Below are 14,861 nucleotides of genomic sequence, written 5' to 3' on the forward strand. Positions count from 1 at the left end.
TATAAGTGTTAGCAATTATTATTAATTAATAGAACTGTGATTGTTTGCATGTTTAATGAGATGGTGATGAAGGAAGATGTTGTTACATGGTTGTCTAAGTATTGTTTAGTGAAAGGTGAGCTTCAGAAAGTCTTGGATGATGATGGCATCTGGAACTGTGCATGGAGAGTACCTGTTTCATTGCATGAAGACAAAAAATGGTTATGGTGGATTTAAACACATTCCTTCTTTGATTGAATTAGGTGAAAATAGAGGCCTTGTGTTCTACCAAGGGCAGCCAAAACCATGCAGGAGATGTGGGGAGATGGGTCACTTTGTGGATGCCTGTACAAAGGTGGTGTGTGGTAAGTGCAAGGAAATTGGACATGCATATACTGAATGTACAAGCGTGAGGAAATGTAATCTCTGTGAGTGTGAAGGTCATGTGTTTAAAGACTGTCCAAATTCCTTTGCAAATAGAACAAAACTGGGAAGACCAATGCTCTTCCAATAGCCTGCCACCTGAGGAGACTGAAAGTGCTCAAATGAAATGTACAGAACAGAGGGTGCAGTCTAAAAGAGACATTGGATTTAGAAAATGATTGAACTCCGAGTAGAAGAGTGAGGGAAGATCATTTTCTGAGTCCTCAGGTAGGTTCTCCCATGGGTTTAGATGTCTCTAATATATGTGATCTTACTGACCAAGCTTTAGAACCAGAGACTCAAGGAAGGCAGGTGGAGATATATCCTATGGATTGTGGGGGTGGTGGAGGAGGAGACAATTAAAGCAAAAGGGGGGGTGAGGCCTGTATAGTAGGTGTCACTTAAGTATGGCTATTAATATTGTGTCCATAAATGTGAGAAGCATTCGCTCCAAGTTAAGGGCAAGGAATATACTATCATTTGTGAGGAAGGTAAATGCTGATATTGTGTTGTTACAGGAGTTCACCTCCTTAGAGAACATTATGTAAAGATTTTAAACTGAAAGATGGCTTCAAACTTCATAGTCAGGGGAGGGCAGGTTTCACATGGGACTAGTCTAATGGGACCCAAGCCTCACGCATTTTGTTTGATACGTGATTTTACTTGCACGACCGCAGGCCTAACCCCTGTTTTTTTTTTCTCTGACCATTGTCTGCTGTCATGTACAATTTCTATTCCAACAGCTGTTATTGTGGGGAAGGGTGTGTGGAAGCTCGATATTTTGCTTCTGGAAGGTGAGGAAGTGACGCACAGGTTCAGGGAAAGATATAAGGAATGGCAGTCTTTGTATGACCTGTTTGGCACAAGAGCACAGTGGCCAACCCGCTCTGACCCCCAGCTTCTCTCCCTGTCTGTGTGTCTCATGGAGTTAGAAAGACTACAAGCTGTGCAAACTTCCAAATCTTTAACATCATTTCAAGGGTGTATGATAGATCATTCACAAGATCAAATGGCTGTTTATTATTGTAAGAACTGTAGTTCACTACTGTTCTTTTTACTCTTTTGCATGCATTATACAGCCGTTAAGTGCATTTAGAACCTAAGAGATATCCAACTGATTAACCTGTCTGATGAATGTTAAATGGGTTGTGACTTTTGGCAAAGTTTTTTGCAACATTATTTGTTTCATGAATACCATTCATCTCTATAACAACTTTCCTGTACCCTGAACATATGTTTTAAATTGCTTGATCCCATTTGGTGCAACCTTTCCGTTGTACTCGTAATGTGTTGTTTGCATTAGGAGTGTGTTAAATAAGCAGAAAAGAAGCCTGTTTCTTCTACTGCTTCTGATCTTATATAGTGGTCAGAATCTCTCATCCAAAAGCTGATGAGTGGGAGGGGGGGAAATTAGTGCGTAAAAAAACATTAAAGAGCATAAGGGTTTTCATCACATGGACTTGTTTGACTGTTTAGGATTAATGTTTTGGTGCCAGATCAATTAAAGGACAACAACCAGAAACACTGGTTCTCAGACTGAACGCATTCTCCTTCAATAATCTTTTTTTACCAACAGGTGAGTGGAGTTGCCATGGGCACCAGAATGGGACCCAGCTATGCCAATATCTTTGTTGGCTGGGTAGAAGAACGCTTCTTCGCTTCCTACACTGGCTATGTCCCTGACCTCTACAAGCGATATATTGATGACTGCGTCAGTGCCGCCACATGCTCCAACGATCAGCTTAAGTGCTTCTTGCACCATTTCACCAACTTCCACCTGTCCCTCAAATATATAGTTAACATATCTTCCACTACTCTTGAGTTTCTGGACATCAACTTCTCCATCAACTACCACAGACTCTCCACTTCTGTTTATTACAAACCCACAGATTCACACAGCTATCTCTTGTATAGCTCATTTCACCCCAAACATACTAAAAATCTCTCCCTTTTTCACAGTTCCTTCGGCTACAACAAATATGCAGCGACGACATCGAATTCCAGAACCAAACCCTCAAAATGAACTCCTTTTTCATCAACAGAGGATACCCCAGCAGTGTTATTGACAGGGCCCTTGCCCGAGCCAAAAACACCCCTCGGACCATCAACCCAATCAGGAACTCCCACCATAACAACCGCATTCCTTTGGTGCTTCCCTAACACACTTCCTATCCCCAGGACTGTTAACGACAACTTTTCCATCCTACAGGATGATCCCTCTGTTGGGGCCCTCTTTTCTGACCGCTCCATCATCTCATATCACCAATCACCTAATCTGCACAACCTTCTTGTTCACAGCTCCCTTGACCGCCCTCAGCAACCATCCACACCAGGTACTTTCCCTTGCAACAGAGCTCGCTGTATCGCCTGCAAGTACACATCCAACACCACACTCATTCAAGGCCCCTCAGGACAATTCTGGATCACCCAGATGGCATCTTGTACCTCCAGCAACCTTATTTACTGTATCTCTTGCATAAATGCCCAGTTTCTCTCTATATTGGAGAAACAGGAAGGAGACTTGGAGACCGCTTCAGAGAACATGTCAGGGCTATGAAGATTAAAGATCTCTCCAAAAACCACTGTTTCTCATTTCACCTCTGATGGCCATGACCACTCTAAGCTCTCCATCTGTGTTCTCAAAGATGGTTTTCTGAACTCATACATTAGAAAGCCTACCAAAACCAAACATATCCTGCAGCTAGGATCACACCTTCCCCCTTCTCTAAACGACAGACTACTATTCTACTAAGTTTTTCTCCATTCATTGGAAGTTTCATTTCACACCTCTCAACACCTTTTCTGACTTCACACCTCTTGATTGGCCTCTCTTTCTGTCCCCTGCTCCCGCCTCTCACCCCTCCTCCCTCCCAGCCTTTGTTCTCCCACTACATTACCTTTGCCTACTACCTTCTCTCTCTCACACCTGAAGAAGGCTCCACAGCCGAAACATTGTTTTCTCTCTTCTTTTTTTCAGCATGGAATAAACCTATTACTTGTTCCTTAACAACCGGAAACAATATCTTCGGTCTTTCCAGAGCTGTAAGTAGTCATTCCAAGTTTATTAACTTGTCTCTGTGCTTGTATGTACTCTTCAATAGCCACTGATGTTCTGTACAACAGCTATTTTTAAAAATAAATTTGCATTTTTTTGGACTGCTTTTAAAGAATTGGCACATTTGGCAGAGCGGCGGCTCTGTGGCTAAGGATCTGCACCTGTGGCTGGAAGGTTGCTGGTTAACATCCCACGGTCGGCAGAGGAATCCTACTCCATTGGGCTCCTGAACAAGGCCCTTAACCCCAACTGCTGCAGGGGTGCCGTATAAATGGCTGACCCTGCGCTCTGACCCCCAGCTTCTCTCCCTGTATGTGTGTCTCAAGGAGAGCAAGCTGGGATATGCAAAATAGGAATTTCTAATGCAAGAAATTGTATATGGTCAATACAGTGATCTTATCGTATTGGCACATGGTAATCTCCAAGGAACAAGTAATAGGTTTATTCCATGCTGAAAAGAGAAGAAGAAAACACAATGTTTTGACCATGGAGCCTTCTTCAGTTATGATTTGATTTTTTACAATCATACCCACACAAACTTTGCAATTTTTAAAAATCTTGCAAACACAACCCAGATATGTTGACTTTTAAAAAACAAAAACAATTTGGGGTATTTTTTTTAAGAAACACATACTTCTTTTCTAGTTTTTTATGTGGCTGTGACTGTCAGAAATCCTCAGTGAAAAGGTATGCAGATCCTGTGCAGATGCAGGAGCAAGTAGTTATTGAGACAGGCGAAGAATCCAGACCGAGATTGTTAGGTGAAAGGTAGATCGAAATACTGGAAGTACAGAGAGAAGCAAACAATTCAAAACAGAAGGTAAGGTCCAAGGTTGAGAGGCAAAAGGGAGTTCAGTAACCAGTAAGCGAGATTCAGAGTAAACGCGAGGTAGAGCTCTCAAAGAGAAGACTCAATACCGAGTAGCGGGAAGCGGGTTTGAATGGTTAAAACAGTGCTTTGCTGGTGGATTAACAAATGTTATTATTAACCCGCTGCTGGTACTGGTTAGTTCTTTTGTGAGTTGATCTCCCCTGGCTGGTGGTCGTGACAGTGACAGAATGCTGTTTTGTGATTGATGCTATATCAAAATATAGGGTCCCTCAAAAATTAAACACAGAAATAAGAACATTTAATGGCTTGTACATCTGTTGCACTCCTACACTATTAACATCCATTGGGAGTTGAATTTCAATTATGTTTCCTCTTCATTCAGATGTGTTCCCTATTTTTCAGATTTTTGGCAATGCCACATGTTAAAGGAGGACAGAGGAGTAGGAGGCCAGACCTGTGGTCAAGGGCTGGTGAAGTAGGGAATGAGATCAAAGAATTTCTGAAGTTTTCTAAGCTAGAAAAAAAATTAGGTGGCATGACAATATGTGGTCAACACTGTCAAACAGAGTCCTTGGAGAGGATTGCTCCAGCAACAGGAAATGGTTATCAGTGATTTGGCATGAAGATAGAAAAAAAGTAAGAATCCAAGTGCTTAGGCCGCAGAAGGAGGTGAGTATTGGTAAGGATTCCAAACCAGATGACCGTACACAATCTATAGTCAATATTTCAAGTCAAAGTGAGGGACATAGTTTGGAAGGCAACACAGAGCTCAGAAGTTCATCAGAAGATACAGAAGATGCATGGGCTGCACACGGCAGCACAGACAGTGGTGACATGTTTGAAGGGGGAAAAATCTGTGTAGAATCAGAAAAAAAGCCTGAAGAGCACAGTGAATATTCCCAGGGGGCAAGCTCGTCTGGGACGTCACCTCAGGATAAAAGGGGATTAAGAAAGATTATGTCTGTGCCTAAAACTTTCCAAGTATGTCTGAAGGCTGAACAATGGAGAATAATACCACCTTTAAAAGGTACATCTAAACTAAGATGATCATGGACCCATATCTTATATAGAGAGTTCAGGAAGATAAATCCTTGCTGCCCAATAGCCTTCAAATACCAATACATCAGGAAAGAGAGCAGCAGAAAAAAAACTTTCTTATAATTAAAGCAGTCTGTACTTTCAGTTCCTACCTTCAGTACCTTCAGTTCAGTACTTTCAGTTCCTGTAATGTAAAATACACAATGACAACAAGACAAACCAATGGGCAATGATGACATCACAATTGATGTTGTACTAGTAGGGCAAATACAACACAGTGAAAGGGAAACACAATTTCGACAGGCACGTCAGCCTTATCGTTGAAAGATTGCCCGTGCCCTCACAAAAGGAATCAGCAATGTGTACTACAGGCAGCTGAGCAGAACTCCGCTTGCTGAAATTGCAGCAGCCAAATTATCTAGGGCTCACAAGCAAGTATTAAACTTGCTTGGCAAGTTCGGCATTTCATTTATTCTGCGGAAACATCGTATCGGAATGAACTGCCCGAGATAAAAGAGTAATTGCGGCTTCAGATCGTTTTTACAGAGCATTGCGTTGTTCTGTTCATGCTGACTACACGCTTTAGATTTGTCATTTACTGCAAGCGTTGCTTTTCCAGGTTTTTCTGAAATTCCTCGCATTTGAGCCAGCACTAAAATATTTCATTCCCGTCGCTGAATACATCGTGGAAACGGTATTTGCAACGGAATGCTGTCACACATGAAACCTCTTTGTTATTCGGTTCTGAAGTTTGAAAATGAAAATAAAATGGGGGTCACTTCATAGGCTTGAAAGAAGTCCAAGCAGCATAAAAACCCGCGAATTCTCACAAATTGCATTGTGCTGCACCTTTCTTCTGCTGCTGTTATAAATAAGCCTTAAACATTTGAATGCATACCTTACTGCTGCTAATCACATTCACGTGTTTACGAAGCTTTTTTCTGTCCGTTATGTTTTTGCTAAGCAGTTTCTCCGTTTCCCTCGTACTGTGATTGTCAGTGAGCACAACAAGACTGAAACAGTGTAAAGGCAGGTAAAAAAGACAGGGTAAAACACCTGACTGTCGGGAGTGGGATTTGAACCCGTGCCTCTATTTGGAGAGTGAAACACAAAGCTTAAAAGACACGAAGCTGTGAATTTGCTGTTTTAAACCACTCGACTATCCTGAAAAGCTGGATGCTGATTGCACCAGTCGCATCCGATTTTCCGTAACTTTAGGACGATAGATACGACTGGACGAACAATTTGTGGCGTTTAGCATGACATGGAAAACGGTACCGGAGCATTCGGGTCCGGACTACCAGACTCAGAAACAGTTTTTATCCCCGCACTATCAAACTATTAAATTCCCAGCCTCTCTCACTCTCTCCTCACCTCTCACCTATGATCTGAACCTCACAGTGCCTTCTTTCTTACCAAAAACCCAAACACACATTGAAAATCTACCTCTACCATACATGTCAAAAGCTCACTCCCCATCATTTCTATCCCTTTATTTCATTCTTTTGATGCATGTTTTTGCACATAACCTGTTACCTTTTTGTTGTTTTGCACACTGCCTGTTGTTGTTTTTTGCACATCAGCTGTTCTCTGTCTTTCTTTTGTTATACAATTGTATTGTTGTTGTGTTTTTTTCTTTGTACTACTTATGTCCGAGAGCTAGCTAAATAGCATTTCGTTATACCATATACCTGCGTATGAGTATAATGACAATAAACTTGAACTTGAACTTGACATAGTCTTGCAGGCAGTATATTATTTTATATTATTTTATTTACTTGTTTAAAAAAACACGGTCTTCTCGTTCCTAAGTCAGATTCTTAGTGCTTTAGTTACTTCCAACCTGGACCGACAGCTCACCGGATCTGTTTGTGATCAGACCATGGAGTGGGGGGCTGTACCAAGTGCACGTTCCTTCCCAATGCTGAGGCGATCATTCGGAAGATGGGTGTGAAGAGAGACAAGCTTTGTTGACTAAAAATCAAGGCAGGATATGCACTAATCACTGGCAACAGTTATGTTCTCTTACTATTGAGACTCACACACTGCTAGTTTTTTTGAAGACTTTGAAACAGGCACAGGTGGGGTTTGAAACCACAGCCTTTGGTTTACAAGGCCGACACCTTACCACTTGGCCAAGGCACCTTAAAGCAAATGTAGGAATAATGTTGTTCAAATTATTTTTTTTCTGAATCTGGTTTACATCGCCTGGAGGCAGCAACAACAATAAAAGGGATACTTAACAAGGAGATACGCTGTAGCAGTGTGACTCCAACAGATGCTCCTGAAGAGGCTCAAGGTTTAAGCCAGCTCCTAAGAGCGCTCGGCCGTGTTACTTTCAACAGCGGCTCTTCAGCTCTCTTTTGACCTAGTGGTTTTATAACGTGTGGAAACGACCGCAACTTCGTTTTCTGAGATGCTTTCTCTCACGTGGTGAAATCTCGACCTCTTTGGCATCTCTGGCTTTTGTTCTTCTGTAGAGCAGGCTTTCACACCTCTGCTTATAGTGCCCTTGAAGTCATTTTATTTTGAAGACGCATTCCCTAACGATCTCTCCTGTTTTAGAAATGTTTCATAAGGCGTGTTTGATTCAATGGACAAACAGTATACTAATTGTACAATGCAGATCTATGCGGCATTCGTACTGTCTTTGACTGGGATTCTGAAATACTTCTTGAAAAGGTATTCAGATTTTCTTGAACCTATAATAAAAACACAGACCTGAAACTCCCTAGCTTCCAATCTCTGATGTTGCTGTCCTTAAACTCGGACGTGATGTTCTGCAGACGTGCAGTGTGCCTTTACTCTCGTTGTTTTCAAAACGACCTCCATTGTCGGGCGCAGTTAAAGTGGAACTGGCCTGACTGCACAGGAAAGTACGGAATGATAAAATGTTTCTACGGCTCAAAATGTCCCCGTAGACCCTCGTCATGTCTCTGTGAGGAACGGGCAGGTAGAGAGGTTTAACAGATGCTCATGATGTTTCACACGGGTGTTACCTGTTGTAGTGTTTCAAAAGATGTGTTAGCGGACCACAGATTATCTTGAAAAGATTTGGGTTTGCACTGGCTGGGATTCAAACCTGACTCAATTATTTGGAAGGCGCCTGTACCACCAACGCACTTCCGAGAAGCACCTGCAAATTATCACACTCCTCTCTCTCACCTACAAAGTTATGGAGACACAGACGTCCAATGAAAGCTCAAGGCTCCACTCAAGGCTTTATTCACTCAAGGCTCCACTCTTTTGTTGTGATGTCATTTTAATTAATATTAGCTTTGATAGGGTGTCATTTTTGCCTCTAAAAAGGTAAAGTCTGCTCCTTTCTTCCTGGTATAGAAAGAACGTGTTCCATCTTTGTTTAAAAACACCACTAAAAGTAAATTATTCAGCTCTACCGCCTGTGTGCATTGACAAGACACCTCAAAAGGACATATTAAATAAGAACACGATCCTTCCTGTTACCATTCCTGTGGTTGGGGCGTCGTTTCACCCTTTTACATTAAATCATCAGCACTGCTGTTTTTCTATGCATAGTTTAATCAAGAGCACTTAAAAGATGCAAAAAGCTTACAAATAAAATAGAATTGAAAGACAGTCGAGTAAGGAGGTAGAAAAAAAGCACTCCCCCGTCTGGGAATCAACCACCGTCGCCCATGTAACTGGATGTAAAAATAACAGATTAATTTGTGCACAGTCTCTTGAAGCTTCGATGCCATTATTTTTCCTTCCTTATTTTTTCATTCCTATGAATTTACTCTGTAGTAGAAGAAACGCGAAAGTGGGAAACTGCAGGCATTCTTCATGAGTGGTGTGATCAGTGAGCATTAGCACATCTCTTAGTCTGTTCCGTAAACTTTTTCATCGGGGATGTAGCTCAGTGGTAGAGCGCATGCTTCGCATGTATGAGGTCCCGGGTTCAATCCCTGGCATCTCCAGGTGCTTTATATTACAGTACTCACATCGCAATCTTCTGGTGAGTGAGAACTCTTTGCTTGTGTTCAGAGAGAGCCAGGTTTACACAAATAAATGCAGGCACACTCGACGTGCTGCAGAGTTGCGCTGCTGTTTTAAATGTACCTCTTTTAGTTCTGTTAAATCCTAAATTATTTGAACTAATAATTTAGTTCAAATTCAGGAAATCCTGAGATTGCTTCACACTTGTCATGGCTGTTGCAGAAAACACCTGTTGAATCTCACCCGGGATTTCCTGAGAGATCATTCAGCGAGCGAAAACTCCTTCTGAACTCCGCATTAAACTGAAAGCTTCAGGAACTCCTCACTGCGTGTCCTGTACTGTTACAAGTGCTGTCGTGTAGATGTGAAGCACAGCCATAAACACACTTTGAACTTTTTCCGTTTGTTAAGGAAAATGCAAAAGAGCATGACAAGTATTGAACGTATAAAATATCCATGGCACAACTGGAGAAAGTACTGAAGGACTACACATCGACTTTTGATGATTACAAGAGATTCAAGAAACACAACCGTCCGCACCTGGGTTTGGATCCTGAACGCTAGAGTTAAAAGAACATAAGCGACGGATATGACCTATAAACTCTCTGAATTGTCTTATAGTTTATGAAATAAAACAATTTCTTAATAAATTCTAACTGTTGATAGACGATTTATTGAATTTTAACAAAATCACAATTACAAACTTTTTCGGTTAAACTGTTATTCACTTACTCTAACGTAAATAAACGTTAGTGTCTTCCGGTGTGTGAGCCAATTTCTCCAAAAAATATTTGTTAGTCTGTCGGGAGGCTGTGCAAGGTGTTAAGAAATAGAATTTCGAAAAGACAAGCTCCCTAAGCTGAACATCAAGGCTGTTTTCTCTACAGAAATGCTCTTTAAATTTCAGCACTGTTGCAACTCCCTTTATAAAGGGTGTGCATACGTATACAACCACGGCATTGAAATATTTTTTTTTAATTATTGTTCCAAAAAACGTTCCATTTATTTTCTTTTTAATGTTGTTGATTAAAAGATTTTATTAAATGAGAAAAAAATCTGAATGTGAAAAAAGGTCAAAATGCTACTGAAAAAAATCAGTAATGTGAGGAAAGATGGATTGTGGGAGCCCCTTAACTACCATTTCATGCTGTATTTCTCACTCATTCTACTGAGAGTGGTGCCATCGCTTCTGGATAAAGTCTGTCAGTGGTCATTCCAGACGGGTCAGGTATGACTGCTCTTCGGAACAAGAGACACGTGACTTGCGAGGATCCCGACAGTGTTGACCTTCTTTCAGAGCCCGGATAGCTCAGTCGGTAGAGCATCAGACTTTTGATCTGAGGGCCCAGGGTTCAAGTCCCTGTTCAGGCGGTTGTGCTGTTCTTATTGTGTCTATTGTGAATGTCATTCTAAATAGTCTTTTATCTTTCACTCTTCTAGCTGTACTGTGGTTATTTTAAATGTCCATTACTTGTATTTACAGTAGTGTATTTAGTGTTTCATTTCACAAACCGAAAATGTTCAAGTAGATCTTGTCACTCTACTCCACGTAATCATCTAAATTAAATCACAGTAGCGTACAGAACACGCAGTGAGGAGCTCACACAGTGAGTACTCTTGAATACGACAAGAGGAAAGGCACACTGCACATCTGCAGAACATCACGTCCGAGTTTACAGTGAGAGCAGAGATTGGAAGCGACGTAGTTTTTTAATACTCGCTCGCTGAACGATCTCTCAAGAAACTTCGGTGGAGATTTAACGGGTGTCTAATAATCACGTTCAAAAAGATGACGATAAGTTTTTTTTTTAACTAGGTAGCCTTAATGGCAACACGGTGTGAGTAGATCTTAAAGCAGCTGCAGAGTACCCGTAATGGCAACACACTGCTTTGAGTTCGGCTTTTCTTATTTCTTCTGCAGAACCAGTGGTATCGGATTATACTGATCCGCATAAGAAGCGCTTTCGGTTTATGATCATTTTTATTGAGCACTGCTCTAAGTACCACAGGCCAGATGGCTGGTGGTCTAAGGCGTTGCGTTCAGGTCGCAGTTAACCCTGGAGACGTTTGTTAAAATCTCACTTCTAATAAAGAGGTCTTTCTCGTTAGAGTAGAAACGATAGAAGCCTTAAGCGGGAAAAAAATCACAACATCTCGCATTTCACGTGTTTAATGTTAACTGTCTCAGTAGTTGCCTCGGTGATTGATGGCTCTTCTCCCTCGCAGGGTGACGGCAAACTTCTTCAGAGAGGGAGTCTCCCATGCACGGCTTTTCTTTATCAAGAGCTGAGACAACAGAAACAGACTTCCAACTGACATTAATTACTTCTTGAGCGTTTAGTTTAAAAGCTGAAAGCAGGTGAAAAAGTATTTGGAAATGAGGAAATGACAGCTGACAGTAAACAGAGCTGACGCTCAGCTGCAGACAAGCGCTCCTCGTTAGCATAGTGCTGAGTACCCCCGCTTGTTGCGCGGGAGACTGGGGTACGTTTCTGTGACAGGGCGCTGGTTTAATTTTTTAACAACCTGAGTTCACTTAAAAAGTGTGTACTGTGTACTACGTTTCGGACTAGTTACGGCGGTAGAATATGGAGATCATCTCCAGCTTTGAGCTCAACTGCAACAAGAAGTCATGCTAAATGTAGTATAGTGAGTAGACATCGCCAGACAACAGAACGAGAGAGTAGAAGGCAGGGATATATGGTGTAAGGGCGTGATCTGTGTAGTTAATAAAATAGTTAAAATAATATAAAAACGTCTCTTTATTAAGATACACAACATTGAAGGCGACGAAAGATGAGTGCTTGACGGACTCAAAGCGAGCGGAACACTGCTGATTTTAGTTCTCTTGCTGGTAGAAACGAACTTCTGAATTTTCGGACTTTTCGTTTAGCTTTCGCCATGGAAGATATGGTAGCCGCGCCGAGAAGCTTTGCTTATGCTCAGCTTTTTCCACCATTTCTACTGAACCTCGGACCTCCGTATTTGTATACGGAATACAAGATATGGATGGAGTCGTACAGATAGCCAGTGGATCTACAGAAGCTCAGGATGCCGTGAGACGGGCTACACTACTGCACTGTATCGGGGCTCCCGTGCAGCGGATTTTCGCCAACCTCCCTGGAGAAAAAGGTACATATGAACAGACTGTAGCTGCCTTAGACGCTTACTTTACACCGCGGAGAAATGTGGTTTTGGAACGGCATACATTTAGGCAGAGAACTTAGTCTCAGGACGAATCTGTTGTTGCTTTTGTGACTGCACTAAGAGAACTGGCTAAATCTTGTGACTTTGGAGTATTGGAAACTGACATGTTAAGATATCAACTTGTGGAAAAATGTGCACATAAGAGACTATAAATTGCTGCAGGAGGAAGGGCTGACAGGGCTGAGCTCTTACAGTCGCTAGAATTCATGAAGCAGCTCAAGCAGAATCAAGAATGCTTTCTGACCACAGTGACAAAGTGACACTGAACGGGGCGCTCGCTCAAACTTTACAAACAAAAGCCGTGCAGCCGGACGCAGTCATGCTAGAGATATAGAAGAACAGGGGACGGCTGACATTACATGTTACAGGTGCGGACTAACAATGCACAACGCAGATGAATGCGGAGCGTGAACAGCAAAATGTCTACACTGTAAGAAAACAGGACATTATGCACACGTCTGCAGACCATCACGCCCGAGTTTAAGGACAGCAACATCAGAGATTGGAAGTTAGGGAGTTTCAGGTCTGTTTTTTTATTATAGGTTCAAGAAAGTCTGAATACCTTTGCAAGAAGTATTTCAGAATCCCACTCAAATCCAGTACGAATGCCGCATAAATCTGCATTGTACAATTAGTATACTGTTTGTCCTGAATCAAACACGCCTTATGAAGCATTTCTAAAACAGGAGAGATCGTTAGGGAATGCGTCTTCCTGTAAAAATAAAATGACTTCAAGGGCACTAAAAGCAGAGGTGTGAAAGCCTGCTCTACAGAAGAACTATAGCCAGAGATGCCAAAGAGGTCGAGATTTCACCACGTGAGAGAAAGCATCTCAGAAAACGAAGTTGCGGTCATTTCCACGCCTCATAAAACCACTAGGTCAAACAACAAGAGCTGAAGAGCCGCTGTTGAGAGTAACACGGCCGAGCGCTCTAAGGAGCTGGCTTAAACCTCCAGCCTCTTCAGGAGCATCTGTTGGAGTCACACTGCTACAGTGTATCGCCTTGTTAAGTATCCCTTTTATTGTTGTTGCTACCTCCAGGCGATGTAAACCAGATTCAGAAAAAAAATAATTTGAACAACATTATTCCCACGTTTTTTCGAAGGTGCGGTGGCCAAGTGGTAAGGCGTCAGTCTCGTAAATCGACTATCGTTTTATCAAACCCCACCCGTGCCTGTTTCGAAGTCTTCAAAAAAACTTGCAATGTAGGAGTCTCAATAGTAAGAGAACATAACTATCGCCAGTGATTAGTATCCGTGCATATCCTGCCTTGTTTTTTAGTCGACAAAGCTTGTCTCTCTTCACACCCATCTTCTGAATGATCGCCTAAGCGTTGGGAAGGAACGTGCGCTTGGTACAGCCCCCGACTCCATGGTCTGATCACAAACAGATCTGGTGAGCTGTCAGTCCAGGCTGGAAGTAACGTTCGAAAGCACTAAAAATCTGACTTAGGAACGAGAAGACCGTGTTTTTTTAAACGAGTAAACGATAAAATAATATACTGCCTGCAAGACTATGTCAAGTTCAAGTTCAAGTTTATTGTCATTATACTCATACGCAGGTATATGGTATAACGAAATGCTATTTAGCTAGCTCTCGGACATAAGTAGTACAAGAAAAAAACACAACAACAATACAATTGTATAACAAAAGAAAGACAACAGCCGATGTGCAAAAAACAACAACGGGCAGTGTGCAAAACAACAAAAAGGTAACAGGTTATGTGCAAAAACATGCATCAAAAGAATGAAATAAAGGGATAGAAATGATGGGGAGTGAGCTTTTGACATGTATGGTAGAGGTAGATTTTCAATGTGTGTTTGGGTTTTTGGTAAGAAAGAAGGCACTGTGAGGTTCAGATCATAGGTGAGAGGTGAGGAGAGAGTGAGAGAGGCTGGGAGTTTAATAGTTTGATAGTGCGGGGGTAAAAACTGTTTCTGAGTCTTGTAGTCCGGACCCGAACGCTCCGGTGCCGTTTTCCATGTCATGCTAAACGCCACAAATTGTTCGTCCAGTTGTATCAATCGTCCTAAATTTACGGAAAATCGGATGTGACTGATACAATCCGCCCCCATTTCTTCAGGATAGTTGAGCGGTTTAAAACAGCAAATTTACAGATTCGTGTCTTATAAGCTTTGTGTTTCGCTCTCCAAATAGAGGCACGGGTTCAAATCACACTCCCGACAATCAGGCGTTTTACCCTGACTTTTTTACCTGCCTTTACACTGTTTCAGTCTTGTTGTGCTCGCTGACAATCACAGTACGAGGAAAACTGAGAAACTGCTTAGCAAAAACATAACGGACAGAAAAAAGCTTCGTAAACACGTGAATGTGGTTAGCAGCAGTAAGGTATGCATTCAAATGTTTAA

General features: G+C 41.9%; 2 non-coding genes across 2 annotated transcripts; both read left to right on the forward strand.

Moving 5' to 3' along the window:
- Positions 1 to 9,193: 9,193 nt before the first annotated feature.
- trnaa-cgc (transfer RNA alanine (anticodon CGC)) lies at positions 9,194 to 9,265 on the forward strand. Its single transcript has one exon. It is a non-coding gene; the product is annotated as a tRNA-Ala (tRNA).
- A 1,317-nt stretch (positions 9,266 to 10,582) lies between these two features.
- On the forward strand, positions 10,583 to 10,655 carry trnak-uuu (transfer RNA lysine (anticodon UUU)). The gene has a single exon. It is a non-coding gene; the product is annotated as a tRNA-Lys (tRNA).
- The last annotated feature ends 4,206 nt before the right edge of the window (positions 10,656 to 14,861 follow it).

This window comes from Lepisosteus platostomus, chromosome 5 (assembly GCF_059453375.1).
Source record: "Lepisosteus platostomus isolate fLepPlt1 chromosome 5, fLepPlt1.hap1, whole genome shotgun sequence".
Lineage (NCBI taxonomy): Eukaryota > Metazoa > Chordata > Actinopteri > Semionotiformes > Lepisosteidae > Lepisosteus > Lepisosteus platostomus.